Source organism: Triticum urartu, chromosome 1A (genome assembly GCF_056163025.1).
Source record: "Triticum urartu cultivar PI428250 chromosome 1A, HENAU_Tu73, whole genome shotgun sequence".
In the NCBI taxonomy this organism is placed as follows: Eukaryota; Viridiplantae; Streptophyta; class Magnoliopsida; order Poales; family Poaceae; genus Triticum; species Triticum urartu.
The window spans coordinates 88,977,821-89,003,140 of record NC_141873.1 but is presented as its reverse complement, the minus strand read 5'-3'; the positions used below and the strand labels follow the sequence as shown (position 1 = coordinate 89,003,140).

General features: G+C 45.7%; 1 pseudogene; it reads right to left on the bottom strand.

The window, feature by feature from the left end:
- Window positions 1-271: 271 nt before the first annotated feature.
- On the bottom strand, window positions 272-24,783 carry LOC147990169 (uncharacterized; annotated as a pseudogene).
- Between the last annotated feature and the right edge of the window lie 537 nt (window positions 24,784-25,320).

Below are 25,320 nucleotides of genomic sequence, written 5' to 3'. Positions count from 1 at the left end.
AAAATCAAATATTTGCTTTTATTAGGATTTTACTGCTATTTTATTTGCATAGAAAAAATATGCATTTTTCAAAAATTGCACTTTAGGCCAAGAAAATGTTCACCCTGTTCTAAATATTTTATTTAGACGGTGAAAATTTGTTTTGGTATTTTTAGTTTTTATTTATTTTTCTAGAATTTCTTTTGGCGGAATCTGTTTAAAAAAAGAGAAGCCGCCGGACCGAACTGGGCCGAGGCCCAGTTGGCCCAGCCTCCCCGCGCCGCCATCTCCCTCACAGAGACCACGACCGCCACGCCGTGGCCGAGTCGGCCACGCCTCCCCGCCCCCTCCCGCAGGCCACCTCCCCCCTTAAAAGCCAACCCGGCCCCCCCCGGAGCCCCAAGTCGCAGCCGCCGCCCGCAAGCCGCCCCGCCGCCCTGCGCCGCAGCTGCCGCCGCCGACGCATGCCGCCGCTCGCCGCTGCTGCTGCGCCGCCGCCGAGCCGCCCCGCTCCACCCTCCACCGCCCCGCGCCGCACCCCGCCGTCGCCCGCACCGTCGCCCTGCTCGCCGAAAGCCGCCGGAGTTCGCAATCTCGTCGTCCGTTTTTTTCGGTTTAGGTAAAAACCCTCGGGTTTTTTAAAAACCCTAGTTTCGGTTTTTTTATTAGATCGGTTCACCGGTTTTCTCGGTTTAGTTATTTAGCGGACGTTCGTCCGTACATTCGTTTTAATGAACAGTTTTCACCCGTTAGTCACAGACAACGAACGTTCGTTCGTTAGCCTGCTCGTTAGTTTTTCTTTTTCTCGGATTTTTCATGATTATTTTCGATCATGATTTCTGATCCGGTTTTCGTTTTAGTTTATCTTTTCGCTCGTTTATCGGAATCAGGCAATTCAAGCACCTAGATCTTCGTCTCGAAGCCCTCTTTCCGTTTAACCAACTTGAACAAGATTTTGGTATTGTAAAATTTGACTTTAGTCTAGATTAGTAATCGGATCTTGTTTCTTTCGCAGTTTGAGTTTCGTTGCTCCATTTGATTTGATTCTTTTTGCAAACCGGAGTTCTTAAGTTGAACTTTCTGGTTAGATCTTCTTATTCGTGTTTTACCCATGCTTCTTTGCTTGTTTGCTTATGTATGCTATTGTTTGTTTGCGATAGAACACCGGAGTGCGAAGCGTGCTACTACGAGTCTCTAGGTTTTATGGATCATCAGCAAGGCAAGTAACACTTTGACCATACCCCTTCATCACCCAGTTTTTATGCATTAGTTCCAATTCCCAAACATTGCATGAGTAGGTTGTGATATAACATGTGGGTTTGGGAAGTAGTTGATGAGATAGAACCTATTGCCCTGTTATTATCAAACCCTTGGGAGTTACTTCTACGTATTGCTTATTTTGCCATGCTATGCTCGTAGACGTGGTTTGGGTGAGTGAATCCATGACAGATGTGAGATTGTTAATTAATGGTTCAACATAAGGTGGCAACTTTAATACACATCTGGGTGGATTGCTTGTCGGGCACCTGGAGAATCCAGTGTTGTCCTAGGATATCCCGTAGTACCCGTGTGATAATCCTAAGGTCCGCCACCCAGGCTCAAAGGGAACTGAGATATTTCATGCTAGAAACTTCCGTGTGCAGCCGCAAGCTATTATGGGCTCTAGCATAGTTGAGTAAGTCGCATGACCTATTCCAGTGGTAGACTAGCAGATGTAGAGGGATGTAGGTTGGTACTGTCTACCCGGGGTTAGAGTTAATGCTTCTGAAAGATAGTGTCTCAGTCATCCGTTCCTCAAACACCATGTAGTGCGAGAAATCCAACGGAGGAGATCGAGTCTTGTGGGGAAAAGTGCGCAAACCTCTGCAGAGTGTACAATCTAATCATGGTTAGTCGTGTCCCCGATTATGGACATCTTGAGTATCTAGTACTTGGATTATCGTATGTATCTCATCTCTCTAATTTAATATTGTTGGGTTGATAACTACTTTTAATTGGGATTGAGTTGGAGGAACCTTCTCAATGATGTTTCAACTACCATGATAGTTAAGTAAAATCTATTCCTTTGTTGTAGGGAAAAATTGGGTTTTCATAAAACTATAACCATAGAGCGTTTCCACCAGCCAAATATGCATGTAGTGATAGCATTATTGTATTCTTACTCTACTGTGTTATATTGCCAGCATATTCCATGTGCTGACCCGTTTTCGGGCTGCAACATATTATGTTGCAGACTTTTCAGATGAGGAGTAAGGTTCGTTAGGTCGTTGCCGTGCAGCTCAGCTATGCCGTTGGAGTTGATGGACTCACTTTATCTTCCAAGCCTTCCGTTGTTATTGTATTAGATGGCCTTATGCCATGTTTATTGTAATAAGTTCTCTTTTGAGACATTCGATGTAATAAGTGTGTGATTGCTACTCTGTTATAAATCCTTCGAGTACTATGTGTGTCAGCATTACCGATCCAGGGATGACACTGAAGCACAGAGACTTGACCGTTTGAGGTCGGGTCGCTACACTCGATCTTCGAACACTTCATCCACACAAAACTCAACACAAAGCTCGGTAAGATCCGTTAGTATAATAAAGCAAATCACTACTCTAAGTACTGTTGCAAACCAACTCATATTTTGTTTTTGCATTATAGCTACTGTAATATAACTTTTCCATGGCTTAATCCACTAATAGGAATCGATAGTTCCATCAAAACAAGCAAACTATGCATCAAAAACAGAATCTTTCTTAAACAGGATAGTCTGTAGCAATATGAACATTCACCATACTTCTGGTACTCCAAAAATTCGACCAAAATTAGGAAAAATAAGCATTTTTTATAGAAATACAGTGCAAGAATTTTCAGAACCGTTTGACATTCCAGTATAAAATGTAAAATCGCGTACTACAGCCAAAGTTTCTATCCTGCACCGCACAAACCAACAAGTAATCTAAAACATCCTAAAGGAAAACCTTGGCACAATATTTTTATAATACAATGGAATTGTTCAAGGGGATAGTTATTTTTGATGAAAAGTTTCGGTAATCAAGATTCACAAAGTTTCAGTGAGCATAAAAAAAGTTCAAGGAGCTCCCCCACTTCAACAATGCTTGTCTTTCTCACTTTCACTTTCCTTTTTGAAAAGTTTTGGGTTCCCCTCTTTATTTTTTTGTTTTTAAACTTTATAAAAGCACTCAACAGAAATAAATGACTCTCTAAAACTTCCAGGTTGTCTCCCTGGCAACGCTTTCTTTAAAGCCATTAAGCTAGGCATAAAGTTCTCAAGTAATGAATCCACCCAGATCCCAAGGTATATCAAAGCCAATTTGAGTCAACAATGATTTGTAATTTAGTAGTGAGAACAAAGTAACATATATCAAGCAATGACGAAGTCTAACTCTGTTCCTATGCATCGGCATGTCATACAAGAACAATTCATGCACATCAAGTAAAGGCCAATACATAGCATAAGCGGTTTCTTGCAATTCTATCATGTGGGAAACATAGAGAGGTGGAGATATAGTTCCTCTCTCATAATAATTGCAAGTAGGAGTAGAAAGAACATGCATATTATATCTATCAAAATCATCATGTGTAGTAGTAAAACGCAACCCATCAATATAATCCTTAATAAGGACAAACTTCTCCGATATAGTGTAGTCTGGAGAATTCAAAAAGATAATAGGACTATCATGCGTGGGTGCAATAGCAACAATTTCATGTTTAACATAAGGAACTATAGCAAGTTCATCTCCATAAGCATAATTCATATTGGCATCTTGGCCACAAGCATAGCAAGCATCATCAAAAAGGGATATTTCAAGAGAATCAACGGGATCATAACAATCATCATAGCATTCATCCTTTGGTAAGTACGAAGGGAAATTAAACATTGTATCGGATAAAGAGTTACTCTCATTAGAAGGTGGGCACGGGTGATCAATCCGCTCTTCCTCCTTTTGTTCTTCGCTCTCCTCCTCATCTTTTTCATCCAATGAGCTCGCAATGTCATTAATTTCTTCTTCCATAGACTCCTGCAAAATATTAGTCTCTTCTTGGACAGCGGAGACTCTATCAATAAAATAATCAATATCAGAATTGAATTCATAATTCTCATAGCAATATTTAAGTATAGCAAAATTTTCAGGTCTGTAAACAACATCATCAAGATTTTCACACTCTTTAAACAAAGATTCAATTTCATAAGCACCCATAAAAGCAACAAATTCTTCCATTTGTTCCACATCATAGTAATCATATATACCATTAGCATAAGATGCCAAGGTTTTATCATCATTAAATTTGCATGAAAAGGGAAGGTGTGGAGCCTTCATCCTAGAGCAACAAGTATAGTCATATCTCAAGCATAGTTCCCGAGCATACCAATGCAACATATGAATTTGATCCCATAATAGTTTCCCTTTTTGAGTCCAGCGATAATCCCTAAAGTATTCACGTTGATACAACATGTCTCCCACTACATAATTGAATGGGGTTTTGTCAGGATTATCAAAGTAGTACATAATATTTTTCACATAACCAACATCGAGGGTTTTAGGAGGTTCCTCGTCTCCATGAGTAGCAGGTACACCTAATTTTTTTGGTATTTCGTGTTCCATATCCATAACTAAAGATAGAGAACAACTTAGAACAACAAATAAAAATTACTTAGTGATAAAGCAAACAAGCACACATGAGAATATTCACCCCACGCTATTGCTCCCCGACAACGGCGCCAGAAAAAGGTATTGATAACCCACAAGTATAGGGGATCAATTGTAGCCTCTTTCGATAAGTAAGAGTGTCGAACCCAACGAGGAGCTAAAGGTAGAACAAATATTCCCTCAACTTCTATCGACCACTGATACAACTCTACGCACGCTTAACGTTCGCTTTACCTAGAACAAGTATGAAACTAGAAGTACTTTGTAGGTGTTTTTGGATAGGTTTGCAAGATAATAAAGAGCACATAAATAAAAAGTAGGGGCTGTTTTAGGTAAAGACACAATAAAGTTAGTATAGTGAGTGTGGAAAAGTGGTGGTAGGAGTTATGAAATTGTCCCTAAGCAATTGACTACTTTACTAGTACGATAGCAAGTTTTATGTGGGAGAGGCCACTGCTAGCATGTCATCCCCGACTTGGAATTCTATGCACTTATGATTGGAACTATTAGCAAGCATCCGCAACTACTAACATTCATCAAGGTAAAACCCAACCATAACATTAAGATATATTGGTCCCCTTTCAATCCCGTATGCATCAATTTCTATGCTTGGTTGAATCTTCTGTCACTCTTGCCCTCCAATACATAGTCCTATCAACATACAACTAACCCTATGGTGTGATCCACGCGCGCGCTCATATGATGGGAACCAAAGGACAACAACATAACCACAAGCAAATTAAACCAATCATAGCAATTCACCAATCACCGGTAGGACAACGAAAATCTACTTGGACATCATAGGATGGCAACACATCATTGGATAATAATATGAAGCATAAAGCACCATGTTCAAGTAGAGGGTACAGTGGGTTGCAGGAGAGTGGACCGCTGTAGATAGATGGCGGAAGGTGATGAAGATGTTGGTGAAGATGACGGAGGTCTTGATGTACATTGCCGTCACACGATGATGGCCCCGGCGGCGTTTCGGCGCAACCGGGAGAGAGGGGGAGAGAGCCCTCCTTCTTCTTGTTCTTCCTTGACCTTCTCCCTAGATGGGAGAAGAGTTTCCCCTCTGGTCCATGGCCTCCATGGCGGCGGAGGGGCAAGAGCCCCTCCGAGATTGGATATGTCTCTCTGTCTCTCTTTGTTTCTGCATTCCTTGATTCTGCCCGTTCACCGTTTCTTAAATTCCCGGAGATCCATAACTCCGATTGGGATGAAATGTTAACACGATCTCTATTCGGATATTAGCTTTCTTTCGGCGAAAGAAGGGCATCAACCGCCTTACGGTGTGTCCACGAGGGCCTAGGACGCTCCTGACCCCTACCTCGTGGCCCCCTCGGGCATCGTCTCGTGTTGATTCTTCCTCCCAAAAATCACATATATTCCAAAAAAAATTCCGTCAGTTTTTATCCCATTTGGACTCCGTTTGATATGGATTTACTGCGAAACAAAAAACATGCAACAAATAGGAACTGGCACTGGGCACTGGATCAATATGTTAGTCCCCAAAATAGTATAAAAAGTTGCCAAAAGTATATGGAAGTTGTATAATATTGGCATGGAACAATCAAAAATTATAGATACGACGGAGACGTATCAATGCTCAATGTTGATGTAGGTCATTCGGAGCAATCCATTGGAGTGAGTTGCACTTTCAATACCTACATGGGTTAGTCCCACAAGGAACTCACAAGGAACAAACAAGGATGTCCATAGACATAGAGTGAAGTACACACAAGATGATGTCCATGAAAGCATTAGGTTACCTTGTCCCTTGACCTACCAACAAGAGGGTTTGTGACTCCTTGAACTAGTGCAAGATGTGGAAGTTGTTTGCACTTGTTCTTGCCAAAATGAATATGAGTGAAGTATGTTGGCGGAGTCACCCTCATGAACTCTCTAGTTCTTCTTCTTTGGGATCCACATCATCTTGATGGGAATCCTTGGAGTTGTAGTCATACTTGATGAAGTAGAGCTTGATGTAGTCTTGGGAACCCACTTGACCAAAGCCTTAGGAGCTTCTTCAAATGCATCAATCTTCTCTTGAAGCTTGTCCTTGCCTTTTAGCGTGTGATCTTGTGGTGGAAGATCATCTTGAGATTGTGTCCCCTTGAAGGAAGTAGCACTGGTACAACGACGTGCTAAACAAATGATTTTTAACCCCTTTCCGTGATGGCATTTGGAACCGTCGCCAAGTGAGTGTGTGCGATAAGGTGTCCTTCCCACACAACCGAGAAATCGTCAGGGATAGGCCCTCCTGGGACCCAGGCTGGGGCCATGTGCGGTCGGGTGAGGCATAGAAACCCAATCATTTCTTAGGTATGTATATCCCACACGGTGAATCCCAGAAAATCATTTCCGTAGGTATGTACATCCCACATGGTGAATCCCAGAAAATCATTTCCGTAGATATGTACATCCCACGCGGTGAATCCCAAAAAATCATCTCCGTAGGGATGTACATCCCACACGGTGAATCCTAGAAAAAAAATTCCGTAGGTATGTATATCACACATAGTTCTTTGTGTGGAAACGTTTGTGCAAGGTGGCCTAACGCAAACAGTTCACTGCCGGAAGCCGCGTGTGATTGTTAGTTGATCGAACATGCCTACTTTCTAGAAACCGTGCCGGTTGTTTGAGTTTATCGCCCACGGTGTTGTCTGAGTAACCGTTTGCAATAGAAAACCCCAATAAGCAGGGTAATTAGCCTATTATTGATATTCCATGTACTAATCAAACTGGTATTTCTTACAAAACACGCCAGATATTTCATATCCGTATAAAAGCAACCAGTATTTCATAATCGAATTACATCAGATAGCTTCGGCACTCAGTTACGCCATTACACAACAGCACCAAGTTTCACATGCAACATCAAAAACCTTTGGAAAGTAGCATCATACACGGTAAATAGAAAGATGAATCTCATCTGGGAAACTGCAGAAGCGGAAGGCAAATATTGAGCCTTCAGTGATGTTGAATGTCCTTGCAACTTTAGGCCAGTGGCTATGGATAATTGCCCGCCCAACCTTCGTCCTCTTCAGCAAGACTTCAATATTGTACCGTGGGTGTTGAATGAATACCTTCCTTGCCTCTTGACCATGCATGTGGTTTGAGAGGTAATCATCGGTAAACTACTGTGAAAAGTACTGAAAACAAAGCTATGCATAAATCACTGTTGTAAATTTTGAAATGGTGCAAGGGGTAAAAACAAGGTAAAAGAGTTGGTACCATCCTATAGTTGACGGATGTCTTCTCCATTGTGCAAACAAAGACCATGTTGTTACGTCACAAGTTTCTTCATCCTAACAATCTTTCTGAGTTTCTTGACTTGACTGATATTCATGGACATCTCATTTCCCCATATGCAAAATGGGTCGAACAGTGGATCTAAGCCTCTGACAGCAGGACCTACATGTGCAAGACCAAATTGTAAGAAACCTAAATATTAGAATGATTCCTGCAACTGCACAATAATGTGCTATTAGCCAAAGGACCCTGCTTGAACAAACCTCGATGGTAAACCGCAGTGTCTCCCATTGTTTCCCTACAACACACATAAGGAAGATCTTGATCGGGTTAACTAAGAGTTGCCATACTATCTAGAATATGTATTAAGTATAACCAAATTCGATTGGTGTCACATGCATAACAATACAAAATTGTACCCACAGCAAATGAAAATCAAATTGCAGAACTGAAGCAAACAGTTAAATGAACAACAGACCAAATGAACCAAAATAGTTAACTGAGCACGACATTGCAGAATAGAAACATGTACTAGAAGATAAGACAGTTAACAAAACAAAGAATGCTTGAGAACAGTACTACGAAATGTAGCAATTGTTGGACCAAAGTGTTAACTGAACATTACATTTCAGAGGACCAAATTGTTAACTGAACATCAGATTGCATATTAACATTACACAGGACAAATCACTAGAAGGCACTCGTGGTGGCCTAGAGAAAACATCACAAACTATATTTTAAAGTAGATAAGCGCATGGCGGTGTCGACGGTGGCCTCGAAGACGAGGCGCTCCTCCAAGATCTGGCAGTCGACACGCATGGCAGCCATAGCGACCTCGTTCGCGCGTTCAGCCGCATGCTACTGAGCTCCATGTTATAGTGCATGCAAAATGGTTGTGGGCGGCGCTTAATTGGAGGAGGGGGGCAGTGATTTCGGTGGAAGGTGTTGCTCCGTCGGTCGGGGCATGTGGGACAGGAAAGGAGGAGGATGGTGTGGGTGGGGTGTGGATTACCTGACCATATCGGCGAGGCCACGCAGCAAGAAGAAGGGTCGGCGGTGAGGAGGCCGCGCAGCAAGAAGAAGGGTCGCCGGTGAGGAGGCGGCGCTGCAATAAGAAGGGTCGCCGGCGAGAAGGCGGCGCTACAAGAAAAAGGGTAGCCGGCGAGGAGGCGGCGCTGCAAGAAGAAGGGTCGCCAGCGAGGCGGCTGAGCTGCCAATAAGCAACAGTGAAGGTCTGAACTTGGAAAGCAAGGAGGAACAGTGGAAATGTGGCTTTTGGTAGGAGGGAGGGGGCGGGGAGATAGATATTTCCGCGGTGGCAAATTTTTTTTTTGCTCGGTGCCGCGAGAAACTGGTGCGCAAGTGTGGTTCAAGCGGCGGCGGACTGTAGACAATGAAGCTTCCTGCGCAAGCCAAACAAGACAGTGCGCCAAAATATTTTATATCGCATCCCACACGATTCTTTCTAGTAAACTATTGCGGTATACCTGATTTTTTCATTATGTTTTGAAAGACAAAATGGTGTTACAGAGGGAAAGGATGGTGTTTGAATTTCTAGAACATTTACGTATAGTGAACATGCAACTAGTACATGAGTGTCGTGTTTAAATTTGGAATTATTTCGGGTTCGTTTGGCATTTTTATGCATTAACTGAGTTTCTGGGCGTTTAATGTGCACAATTCAAATTTGAACTACAAGCACATGCTCTAATGCACCAAAGTTTGTTGAAAATCACATGTGTGTCTTTGGGTGAATTTAGAGGTCCCATGCAAGAAATGGGAATGAAATTCAAACATCTGGGCGTCTTGGCTCGGCCAGAATGATTGAGAAACTTGGTTTTTTAATTCCTGTAAATCCAAAACACGGCTGAAAATCATGAAACTTGGCATGGTGTCATGACATGGCACCAACATGTTTGAGTAAATCTTTTGGCCGAATTGGGACAAGCTTTGGTGTAAGCTTCTTGCAAACCGGAGCTTCCCTCAGGAAGGCTCTTGGTTCCCAGAGGGAACGTGTCACCTCCTTGTGCGAAACGACATACGTACACTGCCTTCACCCGCCTTAATTTTTTTACACTGGCAGATTAGACCAAATAGAAGTATCGTGCCAAATTTTGTAATTATTCTGGGTTCCTTTGGCCTTTTATACATTAATTGAGTTTCTGGGCATTTAATGTGCATAATTCAAATTTGAACTACAAGCACATGCTCCAGTGCACCAAAGTTGGTTGAAGAATGACATGTGTGTCTATGGTTGAATTTATAGGTCCCATGCAAGAATTGGGAATGAAATTTAAACATCTAGGCGTCGTGGCTCGGCCGAAAAGATTGAGAAACTTGGTTTTTTAATTCCTGTAAATCCAAAACACGCCTGAAAATCATGAAACTTGGCAGGTGTCATGACATGGCACCAACATGCTGCGGTAATTTTTTTGGCCGAATTGGGACAAGCTTTGGTGTAAGCTTCTTGCAAACCGGAGTTTCCCTCAAGAAGACTCGTGGTTCCAAGAGGGAATGTGTCACCTTCGTGTGTGAAACGAGATACATATACTGCCTTCTCCTGTCTTAATTTTTACACTGGCGGATTATACCAAATAGAAGTATCATGATAAATTTTGGAATTATTCCGGGTTCGTTTGGCATTTTTATGCATTAATTGAGTTTCTGGGCATTTAATATGCATAATTCAAATTTGAACTACAAGCACATGCTCCAGTGCACCAAACTTGTTTCAAAACTCACATGTGTGTCCTTGGGTGAATTTATAGGTCCCATGCAAAAGATGGCAATGAAATTCAAACATCTAGGCGTCGTGGCTCGCCCGGAAAGATTGGGAAACTTGGTTTTTTAATTCCTGTGAATCCAAAACACACCTGAAAATCATGAAACTTGGCATGGTGTCATGACATGGCACCAACATGTTGTGGTAATTTTTTGGCCAAATTGGGACAAGCTTTGGTGTAAGCTTCTTGCAAACCGAAGCTTCCATCAAGAAGGTTCGTGGTTCCGAGAGGGAACATGCCACCTCCGTGTGCGAAACAACATACGTACATTACCTTCTCACGCCTTAATTTTTTACACAGGCAGATTAGACCAAATAGAAGTATCATACTAAATTGTGGAATTATTTTGGGTTCGTTTGGCCTTTTTTATACATTAATTGAGTTTCTGCGCATTTAATGTACATAATTCAAATTTGAACTACAAACACAGGCTCCAGTGCACCAAAGTTGTTTGAAAACCACATCTGTGTCCTTGGGTGAATTTCTAGGTCCCATGCAAGAGATGGGAATGAAATTCAAACATCTGGGCGTCGTGGCTCGGCCAAAAAGATTGAGAAACTTGGTTTTTTAATTCCTGTAAATCCAAAACACGCCTGAAAATCATGAAACTTGGCATGGTGTCATGGCATGGCACCAACATGTTGTGGTAATTTTTTTGGCCGAATTGGGACAAGCTTTGGTGTAAGCTTCTTGCAAACCGGAGCTTCCGTCAAGAAGGCTCGTGGTTCCGAGAGGGAACGTGCCACCTCCATGTGCGAAACGACATACGTACACTGCCTTCTCCGTCCTTAATTTTTTTACACAGGTATATTAGACCAAATAGAAGTATCATGCTAAATTTTGGAACTATTCCGGGTTCATTTGGCCTTTTTTATACATTAATTGAGTTTCTGCGCATTTAATGTGCATAATTCAAATTTGAACTACAAGCACAGGCTCCAGTGCAGCAAAGTTGTTTGAAAAACCACATGTGTGTCCTTGGGTAAATTTTTAGGTCCTGTGTAAGAGATGGGAATGAAATTCAAACATCTGGATGTCGTGGCTTGGCCGGAAAGATTGAGAAACTTGGTTTTTTTAATTCCTGTAAATCCAAAACACGCCTGAAAATCATGGAACTTGGCATGGTGTCATGGCTTGGCACCAACATGTTGTGGTAATTTTTCTGTCCGATTTGCCAAGGCACACACACTAACAATAAACAAAGTCATTTTGGAACAAGGGCTGTCACGTTACAAATCGGAAACACAAGTATTATTGAAACCGTGGGCGTTCTACTTACTAATTATGTGCCGCCACGCATCCCCTTTTTTATTGGCTAGGAGGTGCCGTGCGGGGTAGCTATTTGAGTACTGGAGGCGTGTGATCAGACCCCTGCGCGTGCTCATCGGGAGTGAGGGAGTCCTGGATTAGGGGGTCTCCGGACAGCCGGACTATACCCTTTGGCCGAACTATTAGACTATGAAGATACAAGATTGAAGACTTCGTCCCGTGTCCGGGTGGGACTCTCCTTTGCGTGGAAGGCAAGCTTGGCAATTCGGATATGTAGATCTCCTCCCTTGTAACCGACTCTGTGTAACCCTAGCCCCCTCCGATGTCTATATAAACCGGAGGGTTTGGTCCGTAGGACAAGAAGAACAATCATAATCATAGGCTAGCTTCCAGGGTTTAGCCTCTACGATCTCGTGGTAGATCAACTCTTGTAATACTCATATCATCAAGATCAATCAAGCAGCAAGTACGGTATTACCTCCATCGAGAGGGACCGAACCTGGGTAAACATTGTGTCCCCCGCCTCCTGTTACCATCCGCCTTAGACGCACAGTTCGGGACCCCCTACCCGAGATCCACCGATTTTGACACCAACATTGGTGCTTTCATCGAGACTTCCACTGTGTCGTCACCATAAGGCCTGATGGCTCCTTCAATCATCAGCAACGATGCGATCCAGGGTGAGGTTTTTCTCCCCGGACAGATCTTTGTACTCGGCGGCTTCGCACTGCGGGCCAACTAGCTTGGCCAACTAGGTTTGGAAACTTAAACTACACTGCCAACATCCGCGGAGACTTGATCTTTGATAGATTCGAACCCGCGTCAGGTGCGCCGCACAGTCACGACGAGCATGACTTAGCTCTGCCGCCGGACGGTGTTCGGGAGATCGCGCCTGTGGCTACTCCGGCCCTCAATCTGGAGCAGATCGTGCCGTCCGAGGATGGGTGGATGGACCCCGCCGCGGAGGCCGCACACTCAGCAGCGATAGAGCCGAATACCGATTTCACCTCCTATGAGACCTGTGTTTCCGGACCCTTGGATTCGTCCCCGGCCATAGGCTCTGAACCGTCTATGTCTGTGCCCATCGAATCTGATTGGGCACCGATCAGGGAGTTTACCTCCGTGGATATCTTTCAACACTCGCCCTTGGGCGACGCGCTAAATTCATTGAGGTCTCTCTCTTTGTCAGGAGACCCTTGGCCGAACTGTATCCGGCTTGAGTGGGAAGCGGACAATGAAGAAATTCGTTCCCCACCCACCACCCACTTAATAGCCAATGTCGCCAATTTAACCGACATGCTTAAATTCGACTCCGAAGACATCGACGGTATGGACGACGATGCAGGAGAGGAACAGGAACCACCACCCACAGGGCGTTGGAAAGCCACTTCATCACATGATATATACATGGTGGATACACCCAAATAAAACAGTGACAAGGAATGGAAGGATGCGGCGGAGGGTAATCCCCTCGAGAAGCAACCAAAGTGACGACGCAGGCGCTGCTCCAAATCCCACCTCGGCAAAAACAGCGATAGCAGCGCAAGAAAGAATAATACCCCGGTCGACTCCAAAGCAAACGACGACCACATGGACCCAGCGATAGAGCAGGGTGAACCAGCGGACGGCGAACAAAGTATGGAGCCGTTGTCCAATCACGGCGACGCCGAGGGTAAAGCTCACTAACCTGTCTCCGGAGAGGAGAACAGTCCGGACGACGATGCACACATCATCTCGGAAAGGCAATTGGAGCAAGAGAACCTCCATAGAAGGCTTATTGCCATCGCGAGGAGTCTAAAGAAGCTGAAGCAAAGGCTTAAAGCCGCACAAAATACACTCAACAGTAGATGGAACAAAGTGCTCCACGCGGAAGAAAAGTACGGTGGCAGTTGCCACACAAAGAGCTATCCAAAGCGCAAGTTGTTGCCTGAAATCGATGACGAGGCTTTAGAGCTTACACAGCCGAAAAATAAAACAGCCGATCAGCCGGATCGACCACCCCGTGGCCGCGATAGGGCGGCTAACGATGTCGAACATAAGTCAGTGCACGATTTACATGAGGACTTGCACCAAAAAGCCGGACTGACTAGGTCCATCTACGGATCTAGGAAGCACGCTCTGGCACAGAATCAAAACAGAACACTTCAACCGTCAGAACGCCATGGCACATCCAAATATAGGGGTGCCGCGCACCCTTCACCGATGAGGTGCTGGATCATGAATTCCCCGAGGGATTCAAACTCGTGAACATAGAGGCATATGACGCAATGACAGACCCTGGGGTCTGGATCGAGGACTTTATCCTCCATATCCACATGGCTCGTGGAGATGATCTCCACGCCATCAAATACTTGCCCCTCAAGTTCAAAGGACCGACTCGGCACTGGCTGAAGAGCCTCCCTGAAAACTCAATTGGAAGTTGGGAAGAGCTTGAGGAGGCTTTTAGGGCTAATTTTCAAGGGACCTATGTCCGACCTCCGGATGCAGACGATTTAAGTCACATAATTCAACAGCCCGGAGAGTCAGCCCAAAAGCTTTGGAACAGATTCCTCACTAAGAAGAATCAAATTGTCGACTGCCCGAACGCCGAAGCCCTAGAGGCTTTCAAACATAGTGTCCGAGACGAATGGCCTGCTAGACACCTCGGCCAGGAAAAACCGAGGAAATGGCAGCCCTGACAAGCCTGATGACCCGCTTTTGCGCGGGCGAAGACAGCTGGCTGGCCCGTAGCTACACCAGCGACCCAGGCACATCCGAAGTCAGGGATGGCAATGGAAAACCATGACGCAATAAAAGCAAGCGTCAAAACAACGAAGATAGCCCAGACAACACGGCAGTAAACGCCGGATTCAGGAGCTCTCGACCCGATCAACGGAAAAAGCCATTCAAAGGCAGCAGAGATGGACCGTCCAGCCTAAACAAGATTCTAGACAGATTATGTCAGATTCATGGCACCTCCAACAAACCTGCAAATCACACCAACAGAGAATGTTGGGTCTTCAAGCAGGCCGGCAAGCTAAACGCCGAACACAAAGGGAGGGAGACACCAAGTGAAGATGAGGATGAGCCTCGCCAGCCGTACACTGGGGGACAGAAAAATTTCCCACCAGAGGTCAAAACAGTGAACATGATTCACGTAACGAAAAGGAGGAGAAAACGCGCACTCCGAGACGTATGCGCCATGGAGCCCGTCACCCCCAAGTTCAACCCCTGGTCGGCCTGCCCGATCACTTTTGATCGTAGGGATCACCCGACTAGTATCCGGCACGGAGGATCGGCTGCCTTGGTACTAGACCCCATAATTGACGGATACCATCTCACCCGAGTCCTTATGGACGGTGGCAGTAGTCTTAATCTGATATACCAGGACACAGTCCGCAAAATGGGGATAGACCCGACAAGAATCAGCCAAAGCAATACTAGCTTTAAAGGAGTAATACCAGGCCCATAGGCCCGCTGCACGGGCTCTCTAGTATTAGAGGTTGTATTTGGTTCTCCCGACAACTTCCGAAGTGAAAAGTTAACCTTTGACATCGCTCCATTCCGAAGCGGCTATCAAGCACTACTCGGAAGAACGGTGATTGCTCGTTTTAATGCAATACCGCATTACGCTTATCTTAAGCTTAAGATGCCCGGTCCACGAGGCATCATCATAGTTAGCGGAAATACAGAGTGTTCTTTACGTGCAGAAGAATGTGTGGCGGCTTTAGCAGCCGAACACTGAACGGCCTCTACAACCAAAATAAATGATCGGTCGTCAAGACCACGGACACGGCTTGACGAGTCCGGTGCACCCCTAGCTATAACAGCTGAGATAAACCTGAGATGGGGTCAAGGGATATACCTCCATAGGTGGCGCTAGGGGCTTCCCGCATGTAAAAAGGCCTACAGTTCGGTTAGATTGAATTTCAATGGTTCATTAAGAATAACCAATTTTTTGCACGAAATCTTTCACATGGGTTCTTCTCTCTTACAGATGATCATCGTGCTACGCCCCTCCAGGATACGGCACAACGGAGACACAGGCGCAGACGTGCAGCAGGGCCTCGTTCAAAGGTTTCTTTTTAGATTAAGACCCTGTGTAAACCTTTTTTACTATCTCTTGTTGCTTCACACCCTCCGGATACTTAACATACCCAAGAGGGATGCTGGCGTTATTGGCATTTCATCACGTCAGACTAATGCACGTACCTGGAAATTCAGGGCTTACCTTCGAGGGCGTTACTCAGCCCAGTATATGTTGTAAAGACCGAATACCTTAGGGAGTGTTTGGCGTCGTGAGTTTGGCCTTATATGCATCAAATCCGAATCATGTCTTTGGTCAATAGTTGGGTTTGCCCGGCTCCCATGATTTGCTACCTTACATTCCACTCTATCGGCTAAGGTGGCACCGGGAGAACTACTGCTATTGTGCCCTGGTTCATCTGGATGAGCACCTCAGTAGAGAAAGCCGAAAACTGACTGTCATGATAAAGCGCGAGACTGGTCAACCACTCGAGGACTCAGCGGAATCTTCGCGATTCCTCCGCATTAACGAAGGACCGGTTTCCCGGTCATGTATGTACGCACACCGTATTCGGATAAGCGCGGAAGTACTAGGGGCTATATAGTAGCCCCACCGTTAAACTCCTATGGCTAAGTGCAAGTGTTAAAGCAATATAGTCCGATTGCCTTGTTCGCCGCGCTATCACCTCCTTAATGGACCAAGACATTGGATCAAGTGTGAATATGCACTTTTTCGAACACCCCCGCATTATATGCGTGGGGGCTGAAGCCGACGACTGCAAACTTTCAGGTTATATACATACATAAACAGCCGCACAAGAGGCTTCATAAATACTTTCAGGCAAAAGTATAAAAACAGCCTTTATAATCCAAATAGCATTGTTTTTACAATTGAGATACATGTCACTCGAACATGATACTCTTCGAGCACTGAGCCTCTATTAAACGAGCACCTTCTAGGACTTCTTCAAAATGATGCTCGAACGAGACCTGGCCTACGGCCGGACCCCGGGTTGCAATAGCGGTGGCATCCATCTTTGCCCAGTATGTCTTCACACGGGCAAGAGCCATCCGCGCACCCTCTATGCATGCTGACCTCTTTACAGCGTCGATATGCGGCACAACACCAAGGAATCGTTGCACTAAACGAAAATAACTATTTGTCCTTGGCCCTCCCGGCCAAAGATGATCCACGACAGACCTCATGGCAAGCCCGGACAACCTATGGAGCTCAGCCCATTCGGCCATTTGCTCAATCAATAGCAGCGGACACGTTGGAGCACTGAAATGCAACCAGAACAACTTTTCCACTTCATGATCTTTTTGATCTTTGAAAAACGCAGTCGCATCAGCAGCACTCATTGCCAAGTCCGAAAACGCGTCTGCAGCACTCCATAATTGACCCAGAGGAGCATACTTCGGATCTCCGAACTTCGTCCGCAACAAAAAGGGCTTCCCAGCCGTGATATCTCCAGCTTGACGGAGCTCCTCCTTCGCCGCTCTGATTTCAGAATGGGTTTCCTTGGCTGCTTCCACGACTTTCTTCAAGTCATCCTCTCTCGCTTGGCTTTCTTTTTCAAGAAGCCCATATCGGTCGGCGGCATCTTTCAACTCAATAGCCATCTTGGCCATTTTGTCTTCGCTCTTGCGATGAGCAGCCTGTTCGGCTCTTAAGTCTTCGGCCGCCTTTAGGGCGGCCACATTACTCCTCCTGGCTTGTTCCTTGGCTTGGGCAAGTTCCGCCCGAAGGGTCTCCACGACGGCAGCTCCATCTGCAGTCACAAACATATTATAGATACTAGCATCATGCTCCTCTTAATTTTTGTTAACCACCGGAAAATACATACCATGTGCCTCGTCAAGCCGCTTGTTCACAAGCGCAATGTCGGCATCTGCCGCGTCAAGTTGCCAGCTCATTCCGGCCAACTCAGCAGTCCGGTCAGCCACCGGACTGTCAGCCGCATGCACATGAAAGCAGCGCGGTCATTACCTGGGACTACGATCCTCTGTTTGCCGCCTCTAGACAGCAACCAGAGTCTCAGGGGCTACTATCTGCATAGATCACACCTAGCGTGTGCGGTACCGTCAAAAAATTTATATATTACTTTGCGTACCTCAAAGCCTCTTAGCAGGCTCGTAAAAGCTTCATGCAACCCACTTGTGGCGGATGAGATCCTCTCAACCACCGTACCCATTAAAGTACGATGCTCCTCTGAGACAACCGCTTGCTCCAAAAGACCCATTAGTACGTCCGGTTGTGCACCGGACAATCCCAGACTCTTTCTGTTGCTCCCCTTAGGAGCTGAATACTCCGGACTCTGGGTGGACGAAGGGTTACCTTCTGTCCTTGGCGGATCAGGAGAAATCCTCCGTGATGACACCTCAGGGTCATCCGCCCCAGGAGGTGGGGAGACAGGGGGAGGCGTTTCGCTCTCCATCATCTCTGGAAGAATATCCCCCGAAGACAAACTCTGTCGAGATGAGCTACGATCCGGCCTGCAAGACATATGTCTCGGTTATTGTCCTCAAAGATAAAGCAGGATATATTTACCAAAAGTACTCTTGTTCACTTACAGCTCGGTGGAGGGCTGATCCCCTTGCAGGCACTATGCAGTAAGGATGCCCTCCGGGGCAGGGCCCCCTGGCGAAGGTTTCTTCCCTCGTTTGGAAACCCTTGTTTCCAAGTCTTTAGAGGCGGTCCTTTTCCTTCCTTGGGGAGACAGAATTTCATATTCTTCTCCTCGATTATCCTCCTTCGCAGACACTAATTCCCCCGGTTTGGATGAGTAATGCGTGAGGCCCGATTTCGGCTTCTTTATTACTCCCTTTATCTTCCCCTGATGGCACTTGATAAGGTGTGTGCTCAAGCATCCTGGCTAGTACAGGATCCGGTGAGCCTTCGGGAAGGGGGGCCGAACACCTGATCATCTTCGCCTTTCTTATCCAGTCCTGGCCAAGAGCAGTTTTTTTCAGAATGATGTTATGACAAATGAAAGGACAGCATGTTCGGCCGCAGAATTACTTATGTGGGTATCTGGACGATTGCAGTTTAGACACGCATCCTCGGTGGTGTCCAGACACTTTATTCGTGATCCGAAGAACAATCCATACATCCCTTCGAGCGTCACGCTGAAGAATTGCTGAATAGTTCGCGGTCCTTCCAGGTTGAACTCCCACATATGGAGAGGTCGACGTTGTCATGGCGAGACCCGGCGGACTAGCATGACTTGCATTACCTTGACAAGGCTGACATCTCTCTTGAGGAGATCTCGGATGCGAATCTGCAACGTCGATATGTCATTAACCGGCCCCCAGTCCAGCCCCTTGTTGACCCATGACGCCATTTGCGATGGGGGGGCGAACGGAAGGCGGGGAGCAGCTACCCACTTAGTACTTCGGGGAGCCATGATGTAAAACCACTCCCGCTGCCATAATTTGGACATCTCCGGGAAGGAACCCTCTGGCCATGGAGCATCGACGCCTTTGCTTATTTTGGCACCTCCGCATTCTGCGTGTCGCCCATCGATCATCTTCGACTTCACATTGAAGGTCTTGAGCCATAATCCTAAGTGTGGGGTGATGCGGAGGAAGGCCTCACACACGACGATAAACGACGAGATGTGAAGGATGGAATCTGGAGCTAGATCGTGGAAGTCGAGCCCGTAATAGAACATGAGTCCTCTAACAAAGGGATCAAGACTAAAGCCTAGCCCTCGGAGGAAGTGGGAAACAAATACGACACTCTTGTTGGGTTCGGGAGTGGGGATGACTTGCCCTTGAGCAGGCAGCCTGTGCGAGATTTTGGCGGTCAGATACCTGGCTTCCCTTAGCTTCTTGATGTCCTCCTCGGTGACAGAGGAAGCCATCCATCGGCCTTGAAGGTTGGATCCGGACATGGTTGAAGGTCCGAAGCGCTTAGCTGGAGTCTTGGGTGTTGGAACTCAAGGTGGGGAAGTGAAGGATTGAGCGCGAGAAGAAAAGGACAGGCCTTGGCCCCTTTATAAAGAGGGTGGATATCAAGCGTCCTCTGCGTGGCCGTTTGGAACCTACCTAAAATCGAGGAGTCATACTAACATGCACGATTGGGTTACCCACGCCTGTATTGATGAGAATCCCGTTATAAGGGGAACACGATCTCTGCTTCGACAAGACGTGCCAATAAAACCGCCTCGCAACATGCGCAGTGGCAGGCAGGGAAAAACGGTTCGTAATGGCTGGGCCATGACGTGATGTCACGTTATGAAAAGTTGTCAGCAGATTAGATTTGTGGAAATATTACTCTCTGCGGTGGTATGTGGAATTTGTTTTGCAGAGCCGGACACGATCCCTGTGTTCAAAATCCTCTATGGAGTATTCAGAGGAAGAACCCGCCTTGCAATGCCGAAGACAATTTGCACGCCAGACTCATCGTCATTGAAGCCTGGTTCAGGGGCTACTGAGGGAGTCCTAGATTAGGGGGTCTCCGGACAGCCGGACTATACCCTTCGGTCGGACTGTTGGACTATGAAGATACAAGATTGAAGACTTTGTCCCGTGTCCAGGTGGGACTCTCCTTTGCGTGGAAGGCAAGCTTGGCAATTCGGATATGTAGATCTCCTCCCTTGTAACCGACTCTGTGTAACCCTAGCCCCCTCCGATGTCTATATAAACCGGAGGGTTTAGTCCGTAGGACAAGAAGAACAATCATAATCATAGGCTAGCTTCTAGGGTTTAGCCTCTACGATCTCGTGGTAGATCAACTCTTGTAATACTCATATCATCAAGATCAATCAAGCAGGAAGTAGGGTATTACCTCCATCGAGAGGGCCCGAACCTGGGTAAACATTATGTCCCCCGCCTCCTATTACCATCCGCCTTAGACGCACAGTTCGGGACCCCCTACCCGAGATCCGCCGGTTTTGACACCGACAGGGAGGAGAGCCCTTTGACCACTACCCACCGCACACCTCCCTCCCAACGTCCCCATTAATGGCGCCCAAGCACCTATTCTACGGCGTGGCTATATGTCTCACTGGACTGAGATTTAAGGGAGAAAAAGGAAAATATGAAAATAAAGTTTTGCATGGATCTTGATGTAAGATCCGACGGACCTATATAGCATCGACTGCGACATATAGCAAGCATGATGAATATAAGGACGATGACAGTGGATAATAATTGTCTTACATATTTTGGAACATAATTAAAATAAGCCACATGCGGCAATACCCGAAATACACAAGGGCAAAAGAAGAAGGAAGACAATGATCTGGCTCGCTGATCTCTACTTTGTTGATGCGTTGCTGCAGGCCGCGGGAACTAGTAGTCTCCGGGGCGAGAGGCGACAAGCTCTTTCTTGTCCTCAAGATGCTACTTGAGAGCATCCACAGATTCGTCCACCAGCCTTCTGCGCTCGATGCGCAGCATGGCATTTTCGTCCATAAGTTTCTCGACGATGATGCCAGTCCTCTTCAACAAGGCAGTGGTCTGCTCCTGCTGCTCCGCACTTCCGATGATCTTTGCCCTCAGCAGGTCGCGCTCGGCCCATAGCTTCGCATTCCTCTCATTTAGTTGTCGGATGACATCGGTAGACTGTTCAAACGAGGCTTTCAGGTCATCCTGCAACCTTGCCAACCTGGAGATCTATCCATCTGCCTAAGGACGAGGGCACGCATGCGCCTGTAAGAGTCCTCGCCTGCCCGCGAGACATTTTCCCAGGCCGTCGCGACGTGGGAGGACATCTCTGCTGCATTCGCGGCGCGACGGGACATCTCTTCTGCTTCCGCGGCATGGCCGGTCTAGTCCGCTGCATCGACGGTGCGACGGGACCTCCGTGCTGCTTTGGCAGCGCGGCGGGACCTCTCTGCTACTAGGGCCGTGCGGCGGGACATGTTGGATGCTTTCAAGGCGAGGCAGGACATCTCTCGTGCTTCCGCTTCCAGGCTCGCCTCTCCCTGGTGGCAATCTCTCGACCCAGAACTCACGCTGGCCATGGTAGACACAAGGGAACGATGATGAATGACTTGTTTGTTTTTGTGGATGAGGAGTTGATGAGGAATGTGCAGTCATCTTAGAGTAGTAGTATTTATAACCGAGTAGTAATACGCTCCTAAGTGGGAAACCGTTTAGGTTTTGATCGGTGTGAACAGGTTTGCAATTTGGAATGTGACGGGACGCATGCTCAAAATTTACTGACGCTTATAAGTGCGGCACTATTCCCGAAAGGCTTAACGTGGGCATGTACGCCTTCTCGGCTGCATACGTGGCGTTTGCACCATAGGGTACACCGCAATAGGCAATGTCAGCACACGTCTTGTTCCAACAACCGTGCGCGCTCGTTATTACCATCGCGCACACTTCTTTTAATTATAATGTGTGTGCCCGTCTAGCACACACAGGTGGATCTATCTAACTATTTTAGTTTGTTGTGGCTAATCGCAAACAGTTCATCCATGTGAAGTGTATGCCATCAATCGCAGACACTTTGATCTGGATGGCCCGTTTCTGATCTGTTGCCTAATCGCAAACAATTAATCCTTCTGAAGCGTATGCCCTCAATCACACACACCTTGATCTGGCTGACCGTTTCTTTTGCGTTGCCTAATCACAAATAGTTCATCCGAGTGAACTGTATACTCTATATCGCACACGCCTTCACCAGGTTGCCCGTTTCTTTTGTTCCGCCTCATCGCAAACAGTTCATTGTACTGAACCGTATGCCCTGGATCGCACATGCAACTTAAATCTGAACCGTGTTTGATGGCTCCGCCATCAAAAACGTTTTGAACCTTTTTTACAGTTCTTTTACACCACCGTTTGTGATTATTGCATCACACACAGTTTCGTCGAAGGGTGTCTGATCATAGTGTCGCGTTAGCAGCATCCTGCAGTAGTGTAGGATCATACTTCTCTTGTTGAGGAACAAAGTTCGTCTTGGGGTACTGATCTTCTTCCCACCAAACTCCATTGGCATTGAACTTTCGTTCAGAACCAACACCTTGATTCTTCAGGTGTCTTCCTTGCTTGCGTACAATTTCCTCAAATTGTTTACTTCCAACAAGACTCTTGTAAACACCTTTCTCTATAATTCCCTTCAATAAGCTATTTTCTTGCTCAAGTGTAACTTGGCTAAGAGAATCATTAGTGGAATCAAGAGTACTACTAGAAGCAACAATATTGGATTTAGCATGATTATTGTTACTACTAGAAGAAGAATCTTTCTTACTCTTGTTGCTAGATTTTATTTGTCGCATGTAAGTAGACAAGAGTAAACGCTTGGCAATGTAAGAAGAACTTTTCTTACGAAGATCATCGTTGATTGCTTTTAAGAACCCATGCTCTTGCTCTAGGTTGAGCTTTTCAAAGCGTAGCTTCTCATGAGTCTTTAAATGCTCTCGATGATCTTCTAAGGTAGTTTCATGAGCTAACTTAAGAGTGTTTAGTTCTTTAGTTAGACGCTCAATCTCCTTCTTATCATCATCATTCGTTTTATCTTGATTAGCATGATTAATAACAAGTTCATCATAGTTTTCATCACTAGAGTTGTCAACAAGTAAATCATCATCACCTAGCAAATCATCTTCATCACTATTGAAATCAACATACTCGGGGTGTGATACCTTTGGGCCTTTAGCCATGAAGCATCTTCCAATTTCTTCATTTGGTGAGTCAAATATGTCATAGGAGTTGGTTGACACAAGTGCTAGACTGGCAACACCTTCATCTTGAGTATATTCGGAGTCGGAGTGATAACTTCTCTTGGAGTGGTTGTCGGATTCAGAACCGGATACCCATTCACCAACATGAGCTTGATGTCTTCGTTTTGTATAGCTCCTTGATGACTTGTCCTTCCTTTCCGAATCCTTGCTTCTGCGAGAGGTTCTTTGTTCATAACGATCATCTCTACTCCTTCTTTCTCTTGGAGGCGATTCTTTCCTTTCGCTTCTCCTTTTAGGTGAGTCTTCTCTTCTTTTGAAGGGAGTCGTACACTCATTGGAGTAGTGTCCAGGTCTTCCACAATTGTAGCAATTACGTTCACGACTAGAAGTTCTTTTGTCATTGTTGGATCTTGACTTGGAACTTCTTTCTTTGCTTCTACTCTTGTAGAACTTGTTGAAGTTCTTCACCATTAAGCTCAGTTCCTCATTGAAGACTTGTTTCTCACTTGATGATGTAGGAGCACATGAGGCTTTGTAAGCACCACTAGACTTGTTGTGAAGCTCTTCTTTATCCTTGAGTGACATCTCATGAGCAGCAATTCTACTAATGACTTCCGTTGGCTTGAGATCTTTGTAATTGGGCATCATTTGGATAAATGTGCACACGATGTCGTATTTTCCATCCAAGGCTCTTAGGATCTTCTTGATGATGAATCTGCCGGTCATCTCTTCACTTCCTAAGCCGGCAATCTCATTTGTGATGAGAACAAGCCTAGAGTACATTTCAGTGACACCTTCACCATCCTTCATTTTGAACTTATCAAGGTGACTTTGAAGCACATCCAATTTGGATTCCTTGACGGAGTCGGTACCTTCATGCATATCAATCAAAGTATCCCAAATTTCCTTTGCATTCTCAAGACGACTAATTTTGTTGAATTGTTCGGGGCACAATCCGTTGAAGAGGATATCGAAAGCTTGAGCATTATATTATAACATCTTCAATTCTTCTACAGCAGCTTCACAATTTGGTTCTCTTCCATTGAAGAATTCACCTTGCAAGCCAATACACACAATAGCCCAAACGGTGGGGTTATGTCCAAGAATATGCATTTTCGTCCTATGCTTCCAACTAGCAAAATTAGTACCATCAAAGTAAGGACCTTTACGGTGGTAATTTCCCTCGCTAGACACCATACTCTCCTAGGTTGTGAAACCAAGGCTATGATCACCAAAGCTATGGAAATCAAGGCAAATGAAGACCAAAGCTCTGATACCACTTGTAGGATTGAAAGTATGTCTAGAGGGGGGTGATTAGACTACTTGATCAAATAAAAATCTAGAATTTTCCCAATTTCAAGTCTTGGAAGATTTTAGCAACTTAACACAAGTTAAGCATTCAACCTACACATGAAATTCTAAGAGTATTACAGTGGAATATAAATCATTGCATATGAAGGTAAAGGGGAGGAGTTTGGAGGGAGCAAACGCAATGTAGACACGGAGATTTTTGACGCGGTTCCGATAGGTGGTGCTATCATACATCCACGTTGATGGAGACTTCAACCCACGAAGGGTAATAGTTGCGCTACTCCACGGAGGGCTCCATCCACGAAGGGTCCACGAAGAAGCAACATTGTCTATCCCGCCATGACCATCGCCTACGAAGGACTTGCCTCACTTGGGTAGATCTTCACGAAGTAGGCGATCTCCTTGCCCTTACAAACTCCTTGG